The sequence below is a fragment of the Furipterus horrens genome, unplaced genomic scaffold (genome assembly GCF_987537825.1).
Source record: "Furipterus horrens unplaced genomic scaffold, mFurHor1.1.pri manual_scaffold_6, whole genome shotgun sequence".
Lineage (NCBI taxonomy): Eukaryota > Metazoa > Chordata > Mammalia > Chiroptera > Furipteridae > Furipterus > Furipterus horrens.
Window position 1 is genome coordinate 149,909,986 of NW_028327176.1, and position 13,100 is coordinate 149,923,085.

Below are 13,100 nucleotides of genomic sequence, written 5' to 3' on the forward strand. Positions count from 1 at the left end.
CTCTGAAGCCACACTGGGACTCTGGGTAGACGCGGGAAGCAAGGGTCTGCAGGCGGGCAAGAGCGACCCGGGCGAATACTTTGCCGACGACGCTGAGGAGAGAGATGCCCCGGTAGTTGTTGCAGTCGCTGCGGTCTCCTTTGTTCTTGTACATGGTGATAATGTTGGCGTCTCTCATATCCTGGGGGATGTAACCCTCCTTCCAGCAGAGACAGAGTAGATGGTGGAGAGGCTGTAGCAGGACTGGTTTCCCGCTCTTTAGGATTTCTGGAGGGATTCCGTCGCTTCCTGGTGCTTTCCCGCAAGCGAGGCGGTCGATGGCTTTGCCGAGCTCTGCCGCAGTAGGTGGGGTGTCTAGCTCCTCCATGACTGGTAGGTCTGGGATGGCTTTAAGAGCAGTGTCTGTTACGGTGTTCCTCGTTGCGTACAGCTCGAGGTAGTGCTCGGTCCACCGCCGCATTTGCTGTTCCTGGTCAGTGATGACCTCACCTGTCTTGAACTTAAGGGGGGCGATCTTGGAGGGGATTGGGCCTGTTGCCTTCTTGATACCCTCATACATTCCTCGTACGTTGCCTATATCGGCGGCTTCCTGAATGCTTCTGCACAGGTTTAGCCAATAGGTGTTGGCACAGTGGCGGGCGGTCTTCTGGACTTTGTTCCTGGCAGCCCGTAGAGCTTGAAGTGTACTGGGAGTGGGCGTGACCTTGTAAGCCAGTAGGGCCTTCCTCTTAGCCTCGATCACGGGTTCCATTTCTTCCCAGTGAGCCTCGTACCAGTCAGCGTTCTTCCGCTCTTTCTTCCCGTAAGCAATAATGGCGGAGTTGTATATGGCGTCGCGGAGACGTGGCCAATTGGATTCGATAATGTCATCTGCCGCCACTCCCTCGCCGAGTGCATCTTCCATCCTGTTGATGAATTGCTGGGTCTTAACTGGGTTGCTGGCACAACTGGTGTTGATGCGTGGGCGACCCTTCATCTTGGAGTGGTGCAACCTCTTCGGCGTTATGCGCACCTTGCTTACCACGAGGGCATGGTCCATGTCGCAGTCTGCACTGTGGTAGCTGCGGGTGAGGAGGGTGCTGCCAATATCCGTTCTTCTGGTGATGACGAGGTCAAGCTGGTGCCAATGGCGGGAGCGGGGGTGCCTCCATGACACCTGGTGGATCTCTTTGCACTTGAAGAATGTGTTTGTCACGCACAGGCCGTGGTGACACGAAAGCTCAAGCAGTCGCTGACCATTCTCATTGATCTTTCCTCTCCCAAAGTTTCCAAGGCAGGTGGGCCAGGCCATGTGGTCGGCTCCTACTCTTGCATTGAAGTCTCCAAGGAGATAGAGAGCGTTACTTCTGGGAATCTTGGATAACGCTTCGTCCAGTGCATGGTAGAACTGTTCTTTCTCTTCGGTGGTGGCGCAGAGGGTTGGGGCGTACGCGCTAAGAATGCTGACTGGGCCGAAAGTTGTTGACAATCGGAGGGTAAGTAATCTCTCTGTGCCTCCTGTGGGTGGCTCTATGGAGTTAACAAGCGTGTTCTTCACAGCGAACCCAACACCGTGCTGTCTTGGTTGGTCCGGAGACTTCCCTTGCCAGTAGAAGGTGTAGTTGGTTTCTCTGATAGTTCCGTTGTCGGCCAACCGGGTCTCCTGTAGAGCCGCAATGTCGATGTTTAGTCGTGCCAGTTCCCTATCGATGACGGCGGTTTTCCTGGCACCATTGATCCACGGAAGGTCTGCAGTAAGTCCGGGGCACATGGTCCTGACGTTCCAGCTAGCGAGGTGAAGAGCCGGAGGCTTCTTTCTTGTTGTTTGCTTGGAATTAACTGGTGCGGGTGTTTTGTGGCCCACTTTTCGAGAGGCGCCTCTCTGATCCCCACGCACCCAGTGGGGCAGGCGAGCCATGGCGAGACGGTAGCTGTCCAGTGAGGTGCGATGACCTCTCCCACCATCAGAGGAGACCCCTGGCGCTCGTTTCCTTCGCTAATCGGATGAGCTTATAACCGGTATCTGTCTCCTCCCGTGTTGAGTCGACATCTTGCGATGACGCTGGAGTGTCCTCTCAAGTGAAACTGAAGCTACAGAGCCTGGGCAGGGTGATATGGAGGGTCTGCTGTTGCCCATGCAGCAGACCCTCCCTCTCTTCGCAGCTGAAGGGTCCAAGGGAAAGACAAAGTCAATACAGCTTGGCTTCAGGTGCGCCGCAGGAGTTGCCGGTGTTGACTACAACGTCAAACCGCCTTAGGGACTCCGGCTCCGGATTTTCTGTCGGGGTTTACTCCCTTAGCCTTTCCCCTGAAGAGGTATGCCGCAAGGCAGCGGAGGTTTTTTGGAGTCAGAGTTTTCCTTCTCTGATTTTAGAGATGTCCTTCCTCTTTCCCACAAAAGTTAACACACAATATATACTCTATCTTTTTCTGGATTTTTTATTGTTATTAGTATATAATTTACATTACATAAAATTTACCCCATTTCAGTATATAATTCACAAGATCATGCAACCATCACCACTATCTAATTCCAGAACACTTCATCAATCTCAAAAGAATGTACCCATTAGCACTCACTCCCATTCCCCACTTCTCTGGCCCCTAAAAACCAGAAATCTGCTTTGTGTCTCTATAGATTCATCTATTCTGGACATTTTATTAAATGGATTCATAAAACATGTCCTTCTATGTCTGGATTTTTTTTTACTTAGCATTGTGTTTTCAAGTTTTACCCATATTTTAGCATGTGTCAGTACTTCATTCCCTTTTACTGATAAGTCCTCTCTTACAGATATACCACATATTGTTTATCCGCTCTTCAGTTGACAGACATTGGCTTGCTTTTACTTTTTGGCTATTATGAATAATGCGGCTATGAACATTCATGTACTAGTCTTCGTAAAGATGTATGTTTTGAACTTTGCTAACAGTTGTTATTGTCTCTCTTTTTTATTTTAGCCATCCTAGTAGGAGTATAATGATATCACATTGTGGTTTTGAATTGCATCTCTATAATTACTAATGATGTTGAGCATCTTTGCATGTGCCTATTGGCCATGTGTATGTCTTTGTTAGAGAAACATGTATTCAAGCCCTTTGCAGTTTTATAAACTTAGATTTTTTTTGTCTTTTTATTATTGAATTTTAAGAGTTCTTTATATATTCTGAATACAAGTATATGTTTTGCAAATATTTTTTCCCATTCTGAAAACCATCTTCTCACTTTTTTGATGGTGTCCTTTGAAACAGAAGTTTTTCATTTTGATGAGTCCAGTTTACATATTCTTTCTTTGTCATTTGTTCTTTTGGTATCATATTTAGGCAATCATTGCCTAATCTAAAACTACAAAGACTTACTCTACGTTTTCTTCTAAGATTTTTGTAGTTTTAGCTCTTTCATTAGGTTTATAATCTGTTTATGGTTGACTTTTGTATGTAGTATAATGTAAGTGTCCAACTTCATTCTTCTGAGTGTGGATCCAGCTGTCCTGGCACCATTTTTTGAAAAGTCTCATCTTTCCCTACCGAATGGTCCAGATGCCCTTGTCAAAAATCAGTTCACTATAAAACATAAGAGTGTATTTCTGGACTCAAAATTTTATTTCATTGATCTGTGCCTACTTCTATACTGCTATGCTTTGATTACTGTAGAGCTGTAATCAGTTTGAAATTGAGAAGTGTGTATTCCTCAACTTTCCTCTTTTTTAGGACAGCTTTAGCTATATTGGGCCCCTTGCATTTTCATGTGAATTTTAGAATCAGCTTGTCAATTTCTAGGTTTTTTTAAAAAGCTATTTAGGATTTGAGAAGGATTACATTGAAACTGTAGGTTAGTTTGGGTACTATTGCCTTCTTGACAGTATTAAATTTTCTGATCAACGAACATGAGATGGCTTTTCACTTACTTAGATCTTCTTTAATTTCTTTTAACAGTATTTTTTAGTTTTCAAGGTATAAGTCCTGAACTTCTTTTATTTAATTAATTCAGAAGTATTTTATTCTTTTTGATATTATTTTAAATGAAATTATTTTCTTAACTTCATTTTCAGAATGTTCATTACTGGCCTTCAGAAATACAGTTGAGTTTTGTATATTCAGCAATTTTACTAAGCTCATTTATTAGTTCTAATAGTTTACTTGTGTTTATTCATATATATTTCTTGGGATTGTCTATATACAAGATCATGTCATCTGCAAATAGAGATAATTCTATGAGTTACTTTCCAATCTGGATGTCTTCTTTTCCCCTTGCCTAATTGTCCTAGCTAGACCTTATAGTACAATGTTGAGTAGAAATGTGGATATTATTGTCTTATATTTTTTTATCCTCACTCAAGGGCATATTTATTGATTTTAGAGAAAGAGAAAGGGGAGAGAGAGAGAGAGAAACAATGTGAGAGAGAAACATCAACCTGTTGCCTCTCACATGTGCCCTGACTGGAAACCGAATGTGAACCTAGGCATGTGCCCTGACTGGGAATCAAACCTGGGACCTTTCAAAGTATGGGACATTCCAACCAACTGAGCCACACAGACCAGGGTCATATTGTTTTATTCTTGATCTTAGGAGGAAAGCTTTCGATTTTACATCGTTAAGTATGATGTTAGGTAAGGATTTTTCATAGATGCATTTTACCAGGTTGAGGACATTCCCTTCCATTTCTATTTTTTTTAAATGATTTTATCATGAAGAAGTTTGGATTGTATACATATTTACAGGGTGGGGCAAAAGTAGGTTTACAGTTGTTCATGTGGAAAATATAAAAATTAATAAATAATAATACAAAGATAAACTCTGATTTGCAGCCTCACAACTGTAAACCTACTTCTGCCGCACCCTGTATATATTCTTCTGTACTTTGTTTTCTCACTTAGCAACATATCCTGGAAATCGCCCCAAATCAGTTCACAGATATTTTCCTCTATTTCTCTTGTGTGTGTGTATTGGTGAATGCAACTTAAGTATAAAAATTAAATATTTTATACATAAACATTCTTTAAACCTTATGGATTCTATACAGCTCACCAAATTGACCACTTATCATATTTATCTACCTCTATTTATCTGTTTATAATCTTCACCTTAATAGGAGAGTGCAAATTTATAAGTATGACAAGAATACTCAATCTGAAACCGGAGGGCAAATCCCCACTTCTGCCAAATATTAATTCCCATAGAAATCAGATACTGAAGAGAAAACAAGAATAGAGTGAGCTATTTTCTAAAATTCAACCACAGAATCTTAATTTAGTGCATGCTATAAGTTGGGCTCATTATGTAATACTGAGGTACAATCCATGCTCCTGAGGAACTTACAGACCAGTGTGAGTAAGGGGGACAGGTCAGCAAGTAGTTCAAATACAAGGCATGAAAGAGGTTCAGCAAGCTAAAGAAGGAATTTAAAGAAAAAAAGGTCACATCTGGGAACCATGAAGGCTAGCACAGAGAAAGGGCATTTGGGAAAACCTAAAGAATGAGTTTTTGACAGGCAGAGATGTCTATGTGATCATTCTGAGAAAGATCCTTCAGAGGCTCAGGTGTGGAAGTGAAGACAGATGAGGGCTAAGAAAAAATGAGCCCAGCTTGACCACCACTTGTGGTTTTCATGCAAAGTTGGCATGAAATAAAGGAATCTTCTTTTGTTTAATTAAGTTAATCTTATGAGGAATATTAATAATTAAACAGCTATAACTGGAGTTGTTCTGCAGTGGAGGTTGAGAGGCTTAGAAATCACTCCCTGAGATCCATGCAGCGGGCAAACATTGAAAGTTACTAGATAGAAGCACAAGGCAGATGAGGAGAGACATTAAGAGGAATAGCCTGGAAAGACCTGCAGCATTGGGAGGGGTAAGAAGGCATTAGGACAAGTGCGTGTGTGTGTGTGTGTGTGTGTGTGTGTGTGTGTGTGTGTGTGTGTATGTTTATATGCTTTCCTACAAGTGTGGGACAGGAAGAGGGTTAATGATATAATGAGAAATAAATGATGAAGAGAGTGAAAGGGAAGAAGAAGAAGGGAAGGAAGTGAAAAAAGAAAGAAACAGAGAATAACATTGTGCACTGCTACCAAAACCAAAAGAGGGAAGTGTTTCAAGAAGAAGTGAGTCATTTCAGAAGATGTACAGATGACAAGTAAGCACCAAAAAAAAAAAAAAGGTGTTCAACACCATTAGTCATTAGAAAAAGACAAATTAAAACCCTAGTGAAAAATGGCTGCATACTAATTTGAATGGTTAAAATTTAAATGACTGATCATTTCAAGTTTTGGCAAGGATGCAAAGAATCAGAAACTGTCATATACTGCTAATGGGAATGCAAAATGGTCAATCATCTTGGAAAATAGTTTTGGCCTTTTCTTTAAAAGTCAAACATACACTTACCAGGTGATCCAGCCATCCCACTCCTAGGTATTTACCCAAGAGAAAGCACATGTCCATTTAAAAACATATACAAATGTGCATAGCAGCTTTCTTTAGACTAGCCAAGAACTGGAAAGAGCTAAAATACCCATCACCAGATGAATGTATAAACAAATTGTGGTATATTCGTACAATGGAATACTACCCAGCAATAGAAAGATATGAACTACTGATATACACAACAATATGGATGAAGCCAGACCAAAAAAAAAAAAAAAATGTACATACCTTATGACTCCCTTTACATAAAGTTCTAGGAACTGCATTCTAATCTATAGTTGCAGAAAGCAAAGCAATGGTTACTTGAGGAAAGGGGCTGAGTGGAAGGGATGGCTATGGTCTTTTTTATTTTTTTTTGCAGTGATAGTTTCAGTTTGTGTTACTAAAACTTATCTAATTGTACACTTTAAATAGGAGCTGTTAACTGAATGTTAAATGTACCTCAATAAGGCTATTATTTTTAAAAGAAGAAGAAAGAATAGGAAGTTGAAAGTTGATAGAGTTAAGAACGAGAAAAGTAGAGATTAAAATGAGGCCATTTGACCTTCTCCAAGTTCATTGCTGACTCTGACAGAGTAGTTCTAATGAAGGTGGAGTGAAGGTCAGACTGCCAGAGATAGGAGTGAGAAGATGATAGAAATACAGAAGCAAGCAGTGTATATTTACTGCTGCTGTATTAGTCTGCTCAGGTTGCTGTAACAAAATACCATAGACTAAGTAGCTTAAACAACAAAAATGTATTTGCTCATAGTTCTGGAGGTTAAAAATCCAAGATCAAAGTGCTCACATGGTCAGTTTCTGGTGAGAGCTCTCTTCCTTTCTTGCTTGTGTATATCAATACTCTCACTGTGGCCTCACAAGGCAGAGAGAGAGAACTCTGTGCCTTTCTCTTCTTATAAGGGTGCCAGCCCCATCAGATTAGGGCCCCGCCATTATGACCTTATCTAACACTAATTACCTTCCAAAGGCCCTATCTCCAAATACAGTATCATATTGGGGGTTAGGGCTTTAACATAAGAAATTAGGGGGAGACACAAACAGTTAGTCCATAATAGTTCTTTAAGAAGTTTGGTCAGAATTGAGGAGGAAGCTTGAGGAGGTGGGAACATTAAGAATAAAAGAGATATGAACATATCTGTGAAGGGGCTGGAAAGAGGAGGCAATCAGGGATAGAAATGAAAAATGGGCTGGGATGTTGAAGGCAGTTGAGGGAGTCAGATTTAGCAGTTCAACTCAGCCGCTTCGGTGATCCAGGCAAAGCAGTGAGCTAAGGGGTGGGAATACATGGGCTCATGGACCTGTTCAACAGCCCGTGAGATGGGGGACTTCTCGGTGAGGGAACAGATTCTGAAAGGTTAAGGAAAAGAGCCGAGATCGCCAGCTGAGTGTCAGCACTGGGACCTGATTGCACGGCTTGTGTTTTCTCCCTCTGAGCTCACACACAGCCTTTCTAAGACCTCTCAGGTCTTCTGAACTGGAATATTCAACTATGTCCAGGCGATCGGAATAACATAGGGTCTTCAGAAAAAGTCACGATAGAAGCATCGCATTTTTACCCAGCATTTCTTTTTTCTTTTGCCTCATTCTCTTTTAGAAATTCAGATGAGAACTCCTTACTTCTTTCTTTGAAAAAGAATGGTCTTTCCTTGAAAACTTAATATTTTTCTCTTTATTATTTTATAAAAATGTAAAAGAATTGTATCCATCATCCTCAATAGCTCCATAACCAATAGAAATATTGGAAAATATAATTTTCCTTTTTTTCCTTCTCCATCATTCTTTTCCTCTCCCCTACCCCCCCCTTCCTTCTTCATCATTGCATTGTGCATGGCAGCATAAATAGGCCACCTCCCTCTGCTTAGGCCTCAATGAATAGGCACCCTGAGACTGTTTCCCAGCTCCTGCAGCATGAAGTCCAGCAGCACTGTTCCTTGAGGCCACTCTATTCAAGCACTCCAACTAGACACCTTGTGGAATAGAGAACCTTTTACAGAGTACTTTAGACAGTTGCACTCTATTCTGGAAATAGTTACACTTAGTGTCTCACCCTTTCATTGTACAAAATGGCAGCTCTCCTCCCTTCTCTCCCTTATTCTCTGTCCTCTTCTCCCCTCCCCCTTCTTCCCATTCCCAGCCCCTAGCCCATGTATCTACTTATTTACATGTGTCTGTGGTCAGTTGTGGCAGGGAGATGATTTTATAGCCAGTATTACAGTACTTATAAATCCAACAAATTTAATTCACTTTGGTTTGAAATATTTTAGGAAATCAGGGTCCAACCAGAAGAAATTCCAGAACTGTAAATGGCACAGAGATATTGCTGTTAGCCCCAACTCCAGTGGTTCCTTCAGTAAGACCCCAGGCTACCAAAAGGTACCGTACTGGGGGGATGGGGTTTAAAATAAAAGTGTCCTCTTTTAAGTCAATGAAGAACAGAATATTATGGGACTGAGGGATGCATAAACTCTCAGAGTGACCAGCATGGGTTTCATTTGAACCTCGTGTGAACACTGAGAAGGCTCATCTCCTTACAATATACTCTAGTCTGTGAAGGAGTTAACAGTTCCTAATTGCAACCTCTTTTCTCTTCTGTTCTCCTGTCTTATTCCTTCTCTTACTTTTTCCTCTCTCCCACTCTTTTTCCCTTTTTCTGCATTTTTCAAACTTCAGAGAGGGTAGAACACAAGAATAATAGCCTCTCCAAACTTTCCATGTCTATCTTAGAGAAAAGCATGGAACTACCCTCACTATTCTAACAAGGGTTTTGCCATTGCTTAGAATAATAGAATGGTGTGTTGGCAGAGAAACACAGCCTCTAAAGAGATGTCTATAAAGCAGGGATGCCCTACTATGTCTTTTTTTCTTAAAATATTTTATTTAGAGAGAGGGGAATGGAAGGAGTAAGAGAGAGAGAGAGAGAGAAACATTGATCAGTTACCTCTCTCATTCCCCTAACCAAGACCTGACCTGCATCCCAGGCATGTGCCCTGACCTGGGATCTAACCAGCGACCTTTTGGTTTGTGGGAAAACACCAGACCCACTGCCACACCAGTCAGGGCCCTACTATGTTTTGATCTCTTCTCACCATGACAGGGAAAGATATTTGTATTCTGCAATAATTATGGATACTCTGAGTATTTCATTGGGGCATGCCAATGACACTCTAGTTTAATTTGGACAAATTTAGAATTCAAGACAAAAAACAAAAAACAGGTAAAGCTACTCTACCACTCAAGTTACCATTAACCTGACATACAGCCAGAGCTCAAGTGCCCTAAATCCGCATTCCCAATGTGTGGATGGAAGATTTAAAACCAATGTGTCTAGTCGAGCAGACCCTTGGGAGGCCACATCAGCTCAGGTACCCCTCCACATCAGTGCAGGAGAACACAAAGGGACCTGAATAGTGCAAACGCTGGGCCAGACTGTGAGGTTTGGGACTGCTGATGTGTGCCTCAGGCACTGGGGGTTACCAAGGAGGAGGATGGCACATCATCGGCATCCCCAGGGAATATAATCAGAAACACTGGAAGCAGCTGAGACCATAGAGACTGAGCCACTGGCTCCCCAGCTGCAAGGTCAGTACACCACCTCCGGTGTCCCTGTCCATCAGAGAGTTCTCGAGTTGTCTTCTTGTTATATGTCTACTTGCCTTGGACTCAGATGTCTCTGTTCACTTGTCAGGGCTCCTGAGGCTTTCGTGTCTATTCAACTAGAAAAGGCGGGGCTGTGGGACATGATGCTGAACGCCTTCCTCTTCAGGAAACAAGCTGTGGCTGACACAATGAAGGGCCTCATGAGTGCAGTAAGAGGGGCTCCCTAAAGCTCTCCTGTCATCTTTTACATTTGAGCAATAAAAACCCTTAACCTGGAATCTGTTGCATTCAGCCTATTTGGATAGGACCATTGAACATATATTATAAAAAACTGAAAAAGGAAGTTCAATAAGAAATAGAAAGGAAGCCCAATTCTAGCTAGTTGCAGTCTAGTTTTTAAAATATGTGCATTTTTTCCAAGGTCACACTGTGTCTTGTCACTTTCTAAATGGAAATAGCTTTAGCGCCTGCTCTGGAACATTTGACCATTCCTAAGTGACGCTCTGGTACTTAAGGTGAACAAAGACTCTTGCCATCTCATTCACCTGGTATTTTGGTTTTTCGGGCACAGCCACCATGTTTCTATTTAAGGGTTTTATACTAGCCCAATCTGTTGAAAAATACTTAGAAAACTCGAGTGTTTAAACAGTTAAAAATATTGTTTAATTTTGTGAATACCATTTAATTACTTATTAATTTTTGATGAGGACATAATTAGGCTAATATATTAATATATAGGAGAGAAATGGCAGGTTTACAATCTCTAGCATTTTTTTTCCTGCCTGTGACTGAAAAGGAAAGACTTACATTTACCTAATCCAGTTCTGCAAATGGGACGTGAGGGAGGCCAGACTTAAAGATTACTAATGAGTAATAATGGAGACAAAGGAGTTCTTTTAATAAGTCATTGGGGCGATAGATCAGTTTTTTTTACTATAATATTAAAAAATATTGACCAAATGGAAAATGTAATAGCCCATTAACTGCTTTTAGGATTATCCAATGCCTATCAGATTAGAAAGGGCTCAGGCAATATAAATTGTCCGTTTTGTCGAGGTCTGGGAGTTAACCTGTGACTGTGCAGACACAAGACTCCTAGGTCAGAGACAAAAGACCTTTATTATTCACAGCAGAGCCAGCAACATGAGCTTTATGTTTGTGTCAGTTCCCTTGGCCGCCCAAATCTCAAGGGGGCAACATGGAGCAGCCTGGATGCACGCAGTGGGTTTGTTACCATTGAGTAATACTGAGCTTGGGGGTTCGCCTGTGCTGCTCCCGGAGCTGTGGAGAGAACCAGTGCTCCCTTCACGCCTGGTCGCCGGCCCGCCGCCGCGGTGCCCTGCTCCAACAGCCACAATACGCTGAAGCTGCGCTTCCCCGCGGAGGACGAGTTCCCCGACCTCAGCAGCCACAACAGCCACATGGCCAAGGTGCTGACCCCCGAGCTGTACGCGGAGCTGCGCGCCAAGAGCACGCCGAGTGGCTTCACACTGGACGACGTCATCCAGACTGGAATGGACAACCCGGGTCACCCATATATCATGACGGTGGGCTGCGTGGCAGGTGACGAGGAATCGTACGAGGTGTTCAAGGATGTGTTTGACCCCATTATCGAGGACCGACATGGCGGCTACAAGCCGACTGACGAGCACAAGACCGACCTTAACCCTGACAACCTGCTGGGCAGCGACGACCTGGACCCCAACTATATGCTGAGCTCGCGGGTGCGCACGGGCCGCAGCATCCGCGGCTTCTGCCTTCCCCCGCACTGCAGCCGCGGGGAGCGCCGTGCCATTGAGAAGCTCGCCGTGGAAGCCCTGTCGAGCCTGGAGGGCGACCTGGCCGGCAGGTACTATGCGCTCAAGAGCATGACGGACACAGAGCAGCAGCAGCTCATCGACGACCACTTCCTCTTCGACAAGCCCGTGTCGCCCCTGCTGCTGGCCTCGGGCATGGCCCGGGACTGGCCGGATGCCCGCGGCATCTGGCATAATGACAATAAGACCTTCCTAGTGTGGATCAATGAGGAGGACCACCTGCGGGTCATCTCCATGCAGAGGGGGGGCAACATGAAGGAGGTGTTCACCCGATTCTGCAATGGCCTCACCCAGATTGAAACACTGTTCAAGTCCAAGAATTATGAGTTCATGTGGAACCCTCACCTGGGCTACATCCTCACCTGCCCATCCAACCTGGGCACGGGGCTGCGGGCAGGTGTGCACATCAAGCTGCCCCATCTGGGCAAGCACGAGAAGTTCTCGGAAGTGCTCAAGAGGCTGCGGCTCCAGAAGCGAGGCACAGGTGGCCTAGACACCGCTGCTGTGGGCGGGGTCTTTGATATCTCCAATGCGGACCGCCTGGGCTTCTCAGAAGTGGAGCTGGTGCAGATGGTGGTGGACGGCGTGAAGCTGCTCAGTGAGATGGAGCAGCGGCTGGAACAGGGCCAGGCCATCGATGACCTTGTGCCTGCCCAGAAGTGACAGCCCGGCCCACACCTGTCATGGCCTCCAGCCCTGCTGCTTCCTAACTTATTGCTCGGGCAGTGCCCACCATGCACCCCTGATGCTCACCACCTGGAGGCTGAACCCTTAAAGCCTCACTGTAGAGACTTGTCTCCCTAGGTAGAGTTTATTTTTGTGATGGCTGAGATGTTGCTGATGCTGAAATAAACAAGGGTTTTGGTAAAAAAAAAAAAAAAAAAATACTGAGCTTGGGGGAATCCGCCTCTTTTATAGCAAGCCTGCTCTTCTTCCCGGAGGAAGACATTACCTTTCCTTTAAGATTGCTTCCTACAAACATAACCTTGAGAAATGGCCCAGGTAAAGAGTGTTCAGGGCCTTGCATTCTTAACTCACCCAGCAGAATGTACAGGAGTGGGAGAGCCCGATGGAGGAGTGTTTCCCAGCAAGTTGACCTTCAGAAGGAGTATCTCAACAGTGTGGCCTTTTTCTGCTGTTAAGTTTGCTACAAGTTTGTACATATGTACTAGCTTAGGGAGTGTTTATAACCAACTGTCTAACAGAAGAACTATCATCTTTCTTTATTACAGGGTGAAATTGAGAAAGCCAAGAGAGATGTTATAGTTGAATATTGTCAGAAGTAAG

The 13,100-nt window shown here is 43.7% G+C and overlaps 1 pseudogene; it reads left to right on the forward strand.

Annotated features, from left to right (window-relative positions):
• Positions 1 to 11,139: 11,139 nt before the first annotated feature.
• Positions 11,140 to 12,496, forward strand: LOC150007590 (creatine kinase B-type pseudogene; annotated as a pseudogene).
• The last annotated feature ends 604 nt before the right edge of the window (positions 12,497 to 13,100 follow it).